This window comes from Myxine glutinosa, chromosome 9 (genome assembly GCF_964187855.1).
Source record: "Myxine glutinosa chromosome 9, kmMyxGlut1.1, whole genome shotgun sequence".
Classification (NCBI taxonomy): Eukaryota; Metazoa; Chordata; class Myxini; order Myxiniformes; family Myxinidae; genus Myxine; species Myxine glutinosa.
This window is the reverse complement of record NC_136269.1, coordinates 99,271,166-99,285,088: the sequence shown is the minus strand read 5'-3', so window position 1 is coordinate 99,285,088 and position 13,923 is coordinate 99,271,166. Positions and strand designations below refer to the sequence as shown.

The 13,923-nt window shown below is 40.9% G+C and overlaps 1 protein-coding gene across 7 annotated transcripts in view; it reads right to left on the bottom strand.

The window, feature by feature from the left end:
- Nucleotides 1-13,923, bottom strand: part of GSE1 (Gse1 coiled-coil protein) — a 228,486-nt gene that overhangs the window by 76,271 nt on the left and 138,292 nt on the right. The window lies entirely within an intron of this gene.

Genomic DNA, 13,923 nt, shown 5'->3' with positions numbered 1-13,923 from the left:
GTGTGTGTGTGCGCGCGTGCGTGTGTTGGTGTGTGTGTGTGCGTGTGTTGGTGTGTGTGTGTGTGTGCACGTGCGTGTGTTGGTGTGTGTGTGTGCGTGTGTTGGTGTGTGTGTGTGTGTGTGTGTGCACGTGCGTGTGTTGGTGTGTGTGTGTGTGTGTGTGTGTGCACGTGCGTGTGTTGGTGTGTGTGTGCACGTGCGTGTGTTGGTGTGTGTGTGTTGGTGTGTGTGTGTGTGTGTGTGCACGTGCGTGTGTTGGTGTGTGTGTGCACGTGCCCACAAATGTGAAAGAGGTAATCCTGAATTGTAAATGTTTTGTTATTATGAACAAACAAAAGGATGGTTGTCTCACGCCATTTTCTTTGTGCAAAATGGCGTCAGCACCTACTTAAACCCGGGCACTAACATCATGCATGGTGTTTCCTTGTTACAGCAATAATGGATGTTGACATTGCCTCAAACATAAATCGAATACCTCAGCGGGATTCAAACCAATAATTATATAATGCAGGAAGAAAGTTAATGTATGAAATAGATTATTTACTTCAGTTATGGAATTTGCACCAAAAGAGAAAATTAAAAGTAAATCAAGAATAATAATAGTGTGCGTGTGTGTCGTTGGTTGTTATCTGCAAATGCGGGTTTCAGAAGGTGGAATGGAGCCCTCCCAGCTCCAAATCTTGTCCGTTCTTGTGTGTGTGTGTGTGTGTGTGTGTGTGTGTGTGTGTGTGTGTGTGTGTGTTGTTATGGTGGAAGACATCTGCAAAAACATTTACCACCAATCGGATTCACAGACAAGCAATTAGAAGCACAAACCAAGAAAAAAAACCAACAACTGGTATGAACTACAATTATAACCAGAGATGCAGATCGAGAGGAAACAGAAATGGAGAGATGGAGAGGAAGAGCCAAAGCACAGCAGGTGCTTCATTGCCCTGCCCTCCACGCCTCGCCTGGCTGCCCTCCTATGGCCTTGGCAAACAGCCAGACTGCGGCGCTGGGTGACAGAGAGGAGGGTGAGATCAGGAAAGGGCTGGGGGAGGAGGGGGGGAGTGCAGGGGCATTGGGCGGCTGGCGTGCTGGGGACATTGGCGCGATGGCTAATTATCTCGCCTCTCTGCAGCCTGCTCCCAGCCGGCAGCCATCTGCTGCTCCCTTCCCGCAATGCCACCTTATTCTTAGATCTCTTTCTAACCTTCCACCTTTCCTGTATCCTTATCTTTACAGAGATTGTAGAAGCAGGTTTATTCGACCGCAGGTAGACAAAGAGTCTCTCTCTCTCTCTCTCTCTCTCTCTCGCTCTCTCTCTCTCTCTCTCTCTCTCCCACCCTCTCCCCAGTCTCCCCATTTTTTCCATATTCCTGATTCTCCATTACTACATTCCCTCCTTCTTGCTTTCCTCTTTCCTATAGGGTAGGAATCCATGCAAAAACAGCCAAAAGGAAAGGTGAGGAGAGGCTGTTGTAAAAGGAATAAAACGTCTCCCTCTCATTATCGTCTTATAAAAAGGAAAGGGGATGGGAGGAGTGCAGCCAAATCTGGAGAGAGGGAGTCAGGGCATTGATTCCCGTTCTCCTTTCGACATTTCCTTTAGAATGGCATCAAATTTCCTCGCTGCTAATACCCTGGAATTTGATGGCCTCCAATACCTGTCAGATTGCTAAATGTGGTTCGGGACGTTTTCGTGAAAGCCTTCCTTTTCAGGCTCTTCGAGCAGCTGGATTCCACTCTTGAAGAACAGCTAAGTGGTCTAACGTAACTGTCCTTAAACAAACCTGTAGGTTTTCCGTCGTCCCGTACTTATTATCCTATCATAGCAGTATGTTGGGCAATAATAACTACAATTTGGTGTCTTGCTTGGTGTACAGTACTGATCTCATCATTATATTGTCAAACCCTGAAGACCCAGTTGAGCAGCTGGTTCGAGTGGCTAGTGTAGAAATCGCAACTGAATTGTTGACTCTGGTTAATGAAAAAATTGTCCCCAATTGACAATAAGACTATCTGAGCACATACCCATGGTGCTGGGATCACAAGTTCAAAACTTCTGCACCATGTTGATTCGTTTGTTGTCCAATTTCTCGACAACCAGAAGCTACATTCTAAGGGTTCAGCTTATGGTCCATTCAGACAACTGTGAAGTGAAGACTCCCTCTGGAAATAAATCTCAGAGCAACAAAAAGTGTGAAATTAATTTTTACTTTTGGGGATTTTGTTTCCAAAGGAGTGCAATTAAGCCAATTGCAAAATATATCTACGACTTCTTTAATTGTTCTGATTATTCCCACTTCCTTGTGGGGACGGCTGGGGAGAGTTTTTTTGGGCCCAAGTATTTCACGAAACGACTGGCCAGGTCTGCCGTTTGACTGAAGGTGGCTAGCGGATGGGACACCCGGATTAACGTCGATCCAAAGGACGACGCACCTTGTGATGCAACTGGACTGGTGCGGAGCACCAGACGGTTCATAGTTTGGCTGAGAATCAAACACAAGCTCGACACCTCAGAGAAAGGTGCTGCTACCTGTGGGCAATCCTGCATGACCCAAACGAGATATCTATCCCATAAATGAAATGTTTGGCAATGTGTAAATAGTGGCTTATGGTAAAAGTATGCTCAAGTAATCACCCCTTTGGTGGTCAAAAGCAACCAACCACAATGGGTTATTTCAAAGCACTTTGTGACATCAGAAATAAACATTGAATATAATGAGGGGGGGGGGGGGTGTGGGAGGAGGACAAAAGGTCAATCTCAGAGATATTTGCAGGTACAAACTCAGTAGGGCGCATACCTCCGCCAGGCTGAACGGTTTACGTTTAGTATCCCTCGCTTATAGGCAGGATCTGCATCTGAACCTTAACCAAAATCTAATCGGCTTGTTCTTGTCACCTATCCAACTCATCCACCAAGTTTTGTTGTAATCCATCCACGACTTTTTGAAATGTTATGCTATATATCAATTTGGCTCTCTATCTCAATGGTGAAGAATCACTTTTAAAATGATCATATCCGGACCCGGATCTGAACCTTCACCAAAATCGAACCAATTTGTCTTTGTGTGTCACACATCCAACATGTCCAACAAATTTCAATTTTTTTTAACCCATCCATAACTTTTTTTTAGATATCCTGCTAACAGTCAGCCAGATAAATAAACAAATAGACAGCAGTGAAAACATAACCTCTGCCCACCTCAGGTTGTGGAGGTAAAAATAGGACCTCCTATCTTGGAACATCTTGGTAAAACTTGGACCTCCATTCTTGGAACATCTTGGTAAAAATTGGAACTCCCATCTTGGAACATCTTGGTAAAAATTGGACCACCCATCTTGGAACAACTTGGTCAAAATTGGACCTCCCATCTTGGAACATCTTGGTAAAAATTGGACCTCCCATCTTGGAACAGCTTGGTAAAAATTGGACCTCCCATCTTGGAACATCTTGGTAAAAATTGGACCTCCCATCTTGGTAAAAATTGGACCTCCCATCTTGGAACATCTTGGTAAAAATTGGACTTCCCATCTCGGAACATCTTGATAAAAATTGGACCTCCCATCTTGGAACGTCTTGGTAAAAATTGGACCTCCTATCTTGGAACAGCTTGGTAAAAATTGGACCTCCCATCTTGGAACATCTTGGTAAAAATTGGACCTCCCATCTTGGAACGTCTTGGTAAAAATGGGACCTCCCATCTTGGAACGTCTTGGTAAAAATTGGACCTCCCATCTTGGAACAGCTTGGTAAAAATTGTACCTTCCATCTTGGAACATCTTGGTAAAAATTGGAACTCCATTCTTGGAACATCTTGGTAAAAATTGGACCTCCCATCTTGGAACAGCTTGGTAAAAATTGTACCTCCCATCTTGGAACATCATGGTAAAAATTGGAACTCCATTCTTGGAACATCTTGGTAAAAATTGGACCTCCCTTCTTGGAACATCTTGGTAAAAATTTGACCTTCCATCTTGGAACATCTTGGTAAAAATTGGACCTCCCATCTTGGAACAGCTTGGTAAAAATTGTACCTCCCATCTTGGAACATCTTGGTAAAAATTGGAACTCCATTCTTGGAACATCTTGGTAAAAATTGGAACTCCATTCTTGGAACATCTTGGTAAAAATTGGACCTCCCTTCTTGGAACATCTTGGTAAAAATTTGACCTTCCATCTTGGAACATCTTGGTAAAAATTGGACCTCCCATCTTGGAACATCTTGGTAAAAATTTGACCTTCCATCTTGGAACATCTTGGTAAAAATTGGACCTCCCATCTTGGAACGTCTTGGTAAAAATGGGACCTCCCATCTTGGAACGTCTTGGTAAAAATTGGACCTCCCATCTTGGAACAGCTTGGTAAAAATTGTACCTCCCATCTTGGAACAGCTTGGTAAAAATTGGACCTCCCATCTTGGAACGTCTTGGTAAAAATTGGACCTCCCATCTTGGAACAGCTTGGTAAAAATTGTACCTCCCATCTTGGAACATCTTGGTAAAAATTGGAACTCCATTCTTGGAACATCTTGGTAAAAATTGGACCTCCCATCTTGGAACAGCTTGGTAAAAATTGTACCTCCCATCTTGGAACATCATGGTAAAAATTGGAACTCCATTCTTGGAACATCTTGGTAAAAATTGGACCTCCCATCTTGGAACATCTTGGTAAAAATTTGACCTTCCATCTTGGAACATCTTGGTAAAAATTGGACCTCCCATCTTGGAACAGCTTGGTAAAAATTGGACCTCCCATCTTGGAACGTCTTGGTAAAAATTGGAACCAGCACATTCCAATAAGCAGACCTCCCAAGCAACATTTACAGAGATCACTGACGTATTTGATACGTCACGTTTGAAGCCAAGAGTATGTCTGCAGCATTCTTTTAAATAACGGCAATGTTGAATAGTAGAGATCACAATAAATCCACGAGAACCAAGAGGATGGGTGTGTGGTCCAACACAGAGTCAGTTGTTTGTATGAATGGTAAAATGTTTTTTGAATGGTAAAAAATAAATAAATAAACAAATAAAGTGTGTCATTGTTGTGAAAATAGAGAAAGTGTGGAGATCATTGCTGTAACTGGTCATTACCTTCACCTGCTAAATGCATAAGCTGAGAGAAAAGCCTAATTAATGTTTTTACTGTGAAGGTGTCAACTCAGTCGTTCACTGACGGCATTACTCTTGTCATTATGTCAATGCATGTCGAGTCTCAGGGGGAAATGGTGGGGAATAAAAACAACAGGCTGTTGTGTGCAAAAGTCAAGGGCATGGATCAAAGAAAGCCGTTGCAAGTTAGGATCATGAACTTCCACCTCTCTCAAGCAGTGGTCAAAAGACTTCACCAAGGTCATTTGACCGTGCACATCATAAAAATGAATGTACATCATAAAATTCAGCGCAGCAGAATCCTGAATATCTTTAGGTAAGCAACAGCAAATGGCATGCATGTATAAGGTTTGATTCGATGCTAAAGATGGAATCTATTGTTCAAACTGGTCGTCTCAGATGCAGTTTGAATGACTGGAGAGTTGCTGAGTGGGAGGAAGTGGAAGATGGGTTGGCAAAGATGGAAAATCAGGTTGACGTGAGGCTCCACAGTGTGCTAAAATGTGTCGCATCAGAACTTTTACATTGGAAAAACAGAACAAGCAATCGTTATCCACACCCAAGATAACGATTCAAACAGTGCGGATTTGAACGCTTAACACAAAGGGGAAATTATGGACGTTGAAGTAGCCGAGGCTTTCTTTGGTAGAACACGCTCGACTACAATGCCTCACGGGGATTATTTTCCATCTGTGGCTGTGTTCGGCCTTAGGCTCAGCAGATCCATGCAGCTCCCATGATGAGTCTTCAGTGGGAAATGTATAAACGGTACTTTTTGGGAGATTTCCATTACATCCACAGGGTGCGCTGGATTTTCAAAAAATAGACACGAATTAAGGAATTTTAAAACGTCATCGAAACATAATAATATAAATAAATTACAATGTTTGGAGATATAATCGCAACTATCAAATGAAACATAAGGACATTATTAGCAAGTTATCAAAGTGGTGCACTGTGATTGTGGTGTACGACACGATGCTCATGTTACCTGTTTTTATTTTGAGTTGTGGATTTAAACTGTCAAGAAATTTAGACTATTGTCGTTGGTTAATCATTTAGTTGATTGTACATAAATACACTTAAACTAAGACAATTAAATTGCTTTTGCTATTATTATTATTGTTATTATTATTATTATTACTAGCGGAGTACCTGCCCGAAGGGTGATCTTGTCCCAAGCATGCAACACGTTCTTCTGACACATCCCTTTATATGAGTGGTGTATAGGCAACAGACCACTGCCTCAATTACTCCCAAAAATAAAAAATAACCTGCGTTACGTACATGAAGCAAAAACATGTGCACTGCTTATGTGCATATATAATACATCATGGTTAAATAGCTCGGATAATTCCAATTGCACTGGTCATCGGCTGATACCAGAGGCCTGAAGCCTCGACGTACTATCACCTTCACGCGGCCCGTGAGGCCTATCAGCTCCAGCCTTTCGATATTTGATAATGCTGAAATGGATCACCCCTGTTGTTTTCTACTGAATGGAAAACTTATAGGGAGGGCAAGACGATCATGAATATGACACTTCTGAAGATGTCAGGTTTACCAAAATGGTGGCCATATGATTTTTTTTTCATGTTACAATTGTGGGTAGCATCAAACCAACTGTCTAACTAATGGGTATGGAGCAGACATACATACAAACACTTGCTCCATCGACATGTATAACAGCAAAATGTTTGTTTGTTTGTTTGTGACCCTACTCCTGAGCTCCCAAGGATAATCACCACAAAACTTTATTGGATAACATTGTTTACCGCAATACACCTAAATAGGGGTTTTAAAGTTATTTTCTCAAAATTCATAATTTATAGACACCCGAGCCACCACCTGTCACCATGATCTCCGAGGGTATATATCCATATTACCGTATATACAATGCTTTATAAAAAGCCAATTATTTTTGGATTTCAACCCGGATACCGATATAATTGGTGAGATGATGAGTTTCGATCATCAAATATTTTATCAGATGTGAAAAATAACTGTTAATTAAGACGTTAACATGATTATTAAGATTGGCAAAGAATGAGTCACGCGACCTCTCAAATGCGCTGATCATTCAAAAACCGAAAATTGTACAAACACAACCTATACATCGATATAAAGGTAATTGTACTGCTCATCTAACAACATCACTCTCAAGTGTGAAAAAAGAGTTTGTAGAAAAAAGGTTACCTGTTTGTTTGTGACCTTACTGCTTGCTTTGTGCTCCCAAGGTTAATCACAACAAAACTTTCTATGATAAAAATTTTAACCACAATGCTCCTGAATAGGCATTTTAAACAGTCATGAGGAGGTAATTTGGCCCGCTATTGCAATGTTGCACTCCCAAGTGTTGGGCTAGCGGCTAGGGTGCCGGCTTAGGATCCTAGGATCCTGGGTTCGAATCCCGGTCGATTGCTGAATTAACGCCAGGGGGGTTGACTCAGCCTGTCATCCTTCCGAGGTCGGCTAATTTGAGTACCAGTTCACTGGTAATTCCCTGTTTGTCGTTAAAGGGGGCAAAAAGGGTTGGCGTCAGGAAGGGCATCCGGCCGTAAAACATTGCTTCAAAAAGGGGACCAAAAAACAACAACAACCACGGTGCCCGAAAAAGGCCAACCCCCGCTTGTGGGGAAAAATGGCCTCTAAAGGTGGTTATATTATATATTATATATATACTCCCGAGTGAATTTCTTTATGAATCCGAGATAATTGTTTTACTACAGCTTCACTACTTTATGCCCTTTAGACCCCATTAGACCTTTTCATACCCATTTAGACCCTGTTAAAACCCTTTAGACTCCTTCACACCCATTTAGACCATTTTGAGACATACAGTGCATTCAGAAAGTATTCAGACCCCTTCCCTTTTTTCACATTTTGTTATGTTGCAGCCTTATGCTGAAATCGTTTAAATTCATTTTTTCCCTCATCAATCTACACTCAATACCCCATAATGACAAAGAGAAAACAGGATTTTAGAAAGTTTTGCAAGTTTATTAAAAAGAAAAAACTGAAATATCACATTGACAAAAGTATTCATACCCTTTGCTATGACACTTGAAATTTAGCTCAGGTGCCTCCCATTTCTCTTGATCATCTTTGAGATGTTTCTACACCTTGATTGGAATCCACCTATGGTAAATTCAATTGATTGGACATGATTTGGAAAGGCACACACCTGTCTATATAAGGTCTCACAGCTGACAATGCATATCAGAGCAAAAAACAAGCCAAGAGGTCGAAGGAACTGCCTGCAGAGCTCAGAGACAGGATTGTGTCGAGACACAGATCTGGGGAAGTCTACAAAAAAGATTTCTGCTGAATTGAAGGTTCCCAAGAGCACAGTGGCCTCCATAATTCTTAAATGGAAGAAGTTTGGAACAACCAGGCTCTTCCTAGAGCTGGCCACCTGGCCAAACTGAGCAATCGGGGGAGAAGGGCCTTGGTAAGAGAGGTGACCAAGAACCCGATGGTCACTCTGGCTGAGCTCCAGAGATCCTGTGTGGAGATGGGAGAAACTTCCAGGACACCATCACTGCAACACTCCTCCGATCTGGGCTTTGTGGCAGAGTGGCCAGACGGAAGCCTCTCCTCAGTGAAAGACACATGAAAGCCCGCTTGGAGTTTGCAAAAAAGCACCTAAAGGACTCTCAGACTGTGAGAAACACAAGATTATGTGGGCTTTCATGAAACTGAAACTACTGATCGTGATGGATCATAGCAAAGCTATGGGGAGCGTAGAGAGAGGGGACAGGTTGGGAGCTGCAGAAGTGATGTGGAGAGGGATAGGTGCCTGGAGGTGGTCTGTTGGTATGGAAAGAACTTCAGTGATTAGCAGTCAGGCGGTAGGCCCAAAATGTGCCTAAATCCGTTTCCCAGCTGAGCTTTCATAATATCACCCTCACTCCCAAGCAGAACTTCGGAGATACAACAAGCATGGATTGGAAATATTTCCTGGTAGAATGCATTGAACAAGGTTGTCGAGGTTACCAGCTCCACCCATTGCGATATCTGCTCAATGAATATTTACACTGAATTTCCGTTTCTACCAATACACACTCCAAAAAAAATTGCTAATTTCAGGTGAGACATCTACGAACCCGTAAGTGACGGATACCTCCCCATTATTGCTCACAGCAATAAGGACCAAATAGCTGACTTTATAGCCTTATTCTTCAGTGTCAATTATAATATAATCAGAAAAAATATGATATTACTGTATGTAATAATATGATCATCAATAACAATTAATTGTTATATTACTGCATAATAATTATTTTTTATATTATTGTTTGTGCTATCATATGTCATCATCAGAGTATTTCAACCAAGTCAATAGGATGTACTAAAGCATGTACCTATAGGATAAATGATAGGATGGCAAATGCGAATTAACTTAGTATATTACATTCAAACGTTCACATTTGAGGGGTGAGGGGGACATTTACATGTTTAACATGGAAATGAGGAAGGGGGAGCAGTTTGATAAAATTCAGGAAAGGAAGAAGGGAGAAAATGAGGGGTATGGATAGGTTGTGGTCTTGCGAGTAGTGTATATATGTTGCTTCTGGGACACTCTCATTTCCCCATTGACGTACATGTTAATTTTTCCCCTCCCTCATTGCCCCTAAACACCTCTATTTCTCTCACCCTGTTCTTTACGAACCTTCTAACCTTTTGACATGTTATCCTTATTCATTAGACCACTTAAACAATGGTCCTTCTGTGTGAACCTGTGATCCTTCTGACCTTATGGACCTTTTAACCTTTTACTCCTAATATCATCTGGTGAATCATCTTTGGCCCACTCAAACAACGACCCTACAAATATTTGTTTATGCGTGGGAAATAATTTAATTCTCTTGCCACTCTCTTCACCATCTAATATATTAACAAAAAATATGTTTGAGTTTGGTTCTTTATTAAGAGATTTTAACTGAGCTAAGATAAAATGGTAAACCTCCCTCAATGTTCTTGTTTGAGCGCCTGCAGTGCCACACACTTTTGGTAGGCTCTGTCCACCTTTTGTTAAGCTCCGTCCACTTTTTGGTAAGCCCCGCCCCTTTTGTTAAGCACCGCCCACTTTTTGCGAAGCCCCGCCCACTTTTGCGAAGCCCCGCCCACTTTTGCTAAGCCCCACCCGCTTTTGCTAAGCCCCACCCACTTTATAAACTCTTTAGCATTGTATCATTTCCAGGTAATACATTACATCATTTTCAGGGAATTCCCATCACATCATTTCCAGTTAAGACACGCCCAGGGAATTTCCACAGGAAATGACACACCCAGTCCTTATAAAAGGCACCGATCACACAGGCTTTTTCAAACACGCTTTCTGCTTCACTTGAGAATGGACTACTATGCCGAAATGGAATGGGATAACTTTGCTATTCCTTGGAGTCCTACTACCTGTGTAGAACTCAACCTTCAGATTGATGAACTGGACTCGAACCTCTTATCAATGGAGGTAAGTTTGTTTATTTATTTATTTATTTATTTATTTAATTAATTATTAATTTAATTATTTCTTTTAATTTTTTTTTTTTTTAGATGAGACTCGTGTAAGAGTTAACAAAGTTTATTTTAATATTCATAGAGCTTGATTTATACAAATAAAAATATTGTATTAAATTAATACATTGTTATTTTCTTTCACAGGAAATTGTATCTGAGATACGAAATGAAAATTCTGCTTTTAACACAACTTGGGATGAAGTTATTTTTTTGTTTGAAGACATTTTGAACAACCAAGACCCCCAGAACGAGTTCTACCTTGATGACCCAGCCAAAGAGTTATACCTTGGAGATCCACAAAATCCTGAAAAAGAGTTTTACCATGATGATACTTGTTGTGAGTTATCAAAACAAAACCCACTGAACAAGTTCTACCTTGATGAGCCAGAATACAAGTCATACATTGGAGACCCACAAATTTCTGAAAATTTGGAAAGGGGAGTTCTCCCTGATGGTCCGCAGTTATACTATGTGAGACACATCATAGAAACCCTAAAAAATTGTGAAATGGGAATTCTCCCTGATGGTCCGCAGTTATACTATGTGAGACACATCATAGAAACCCTAAAAAATTGGGCAAGGAGAGTTCTCCCTGATGGTCCGCAGTTATACTATGTGAGACACATCATAGAAACCCTAAAAAATTGGGCAAGGAGAGTTCTCCCTGATGGTCCGCAGTTATACTATGTGAGACACATCATAGAAACCCTAAAAAATTGGGAAAGGGAAGTTTTCCCTGATGGTCCGCAGTTATACTATGTGAGACTTATCACGGAAACCCCCAATATTTCTGAAAATTGTGGTTCTACCTTGGGGACTTGGAAAGATGGTTATATTTTTGGAGACTCGGAATGGGGGTTTTGTTTTGATGACTCGGAATGTGATACCTATCTTGGAGGCTCAACAGGAATGTGGTTATACCTTGGGAACTTGGAAAGTTGGTTTTATTTTGGAGACTCTACCTGTGGGGTTCCTCTTGGAGACTCTTTGGATTCTAAAGCAATGAACAATGTTCTTTATTTAATGACGCTTGATTTAAGCAATATCAAGAAAGTTCGAGGAAGAAAATGCTGGAAAATTCTTTCTTCCCATTTCTACTTCTTCAAACTTGAAAGCCTTGAAAGACAGAATTGGTGGAAGAGGAAAAAAAAAAACGTATTTAAAAAAAGAAGAAAAGAAAGATTATGTTAGGGTTTGGGTGGGATTTTGAATGTGAGGGTTAGGGATGGGGTTGGGTTAGGGATGGGGTTGGGTTAGGGTTGGGATTTTGAATGTGAGGGTTAGGGTTGGGGTTGGGTTAGGGATGGGATTGGGTTAGGGTTGGGATTTTGAATGTGAGGGTTAGGGATGGGTTGGGTTAGGGATGGGGTTGGGTTAGGGTTGGGTTAGGGATGGGGTTGGGTTAGGGATGGGATTGGGTTAGGGTGGGATTTTGAATGTGAGGGTTAGGGATGGGGTTGGGTTAGGGATGGGGTTGGGTTAGGGTTGGGATTTTGAATGTGAGGGTTAGGGTTGGGGTTGGGTTAGGGATGGGATTGGGTTAGGGTTGGGATTTTGAATGTGAGGGTTAGGGATGGGTTGGGTTAGGGATGGGGTTGGGTTAGGGTTGGGTTAGGGATGGGGTTGGGTTAGGGATGGGATTGGGTATGGGATTGGGTTGGGTTAGGGATGGGGTTGGGTTAGGGATGGGGTTGGGTTAGGGATGGGTTGGGTTAGGGATGGGTTGGGTTAGGGATGGGGTTGGGTTAGGGATGGGTTTGGGTTAGGGATGGGGTTGGGTTAGGGTTTGTATATTATTATGACTCACTCACACATACACACACACACAAAAGTTAAGCCCCAACTGGAAAGTTGAGGGATTCTGTGTTTGGGGTTCACAGATTTAAAAACGTATCCCCATTATACACACACAAAAGTTAAGCCCCAACTGAAACGTTGTGGGATTCTGTGTTTGGGGTTCACAGATTTAAAAACGTATCCCCATTATACACACACAAAAGTTAAGCCCCAACTAAAAAGTTGTGGGATTCTGTGTTTGGGGTTCACAGATTTAAAAACGTATCCCCATTATACACACACAAAAGTTAAGCCCCAACTAAAAAGTTGTGGGATTGTGTGTTTGGGGTTCACAGATTTAAAAACGTATCCCCATTACATTTTATTTATTTATTTATTATTTTCAAGGGTATTACCTGCTTACTTGTGTTTTTTGTAATTCGTGTGAGTAAAATGAACCCAAGATTTCTTCTCCATTTAAATCATATAATTTGTAGGTCCAAGGGTTTGTAGCCATTACATCAACGATTTTAAATAATTCATTAGTCCATCTCTTTGTATAACCTTTCTCAAAATGGCTTTTCCATTTGTATATTCTTACAATATCACCAACTTTGAACTTGGGCTTTCTCAAATTAATCTCCTTTTCATATTCTAATTTTGTAAATGTTTCTGATGGTTTTGATTTTGTTGATGAATGAACTGTATTATTGTAATTATGTACAATATCCTGAATTAAATACACCCATTTTTGAGAACCGAGTTGTGTGAATTTTTTATATAATTTCTCTTTTAAAGTACGATTAAAACGCTCAATAACAACTGCCTTTCCTTCATTAAAGGTGCTGTATAATTTAATACCCTTCCCCTTAAGAAATTTCATGAATATTTTGTTATAGAACTCTGTTCCCTCATCAGTCCATAACTTCTTTGGTTTCCTTTTATCCCGATCAAATATTAGCTTAAAGGCTAACATTAAAGTATCACCCCTTTTATTTTTTAAAGGGACAACCCAGGCAAATCTACTCCTCAAATCAATAACGGTTAAAGCATACCTGTATCCCCTGTCATTATTCAATTAAATTAAATCAGCGGACCATATGTGGTCAGTGTATTTAGAATAAACCTTCCTTCTTTTAAACTTTGTGATTATAGGTTTGTGTAATTCTTCAGCCAAAAGCTCCTCAGTCTTGATGACATCATTAGAGCCTAATAGTTTTTTGAGGAATAACCAAGACCAAGTTTCAATTTAGCATTTATCAAATTTCTCACAATAAACCTATCAACTTTCTCTCTCAACGTTGGATTTTGTATCAAAGACAAATTATACAACATTTCGCTGTCGGCTTTATGTTTTTCAGTCAACGTAGTGGTTTTCCCATAAGCAATATCATGCTTCATACACACTTCGTCAACCCTATTTGTAGGTTTAGACCAAGGTTTAGGATTGTCAGCCTCATCTAATCTTTTATCCAAGTTTGTTCCTGGACCACAGAAAGAATACCCTGGAAGGTGTAATTCCCCTGG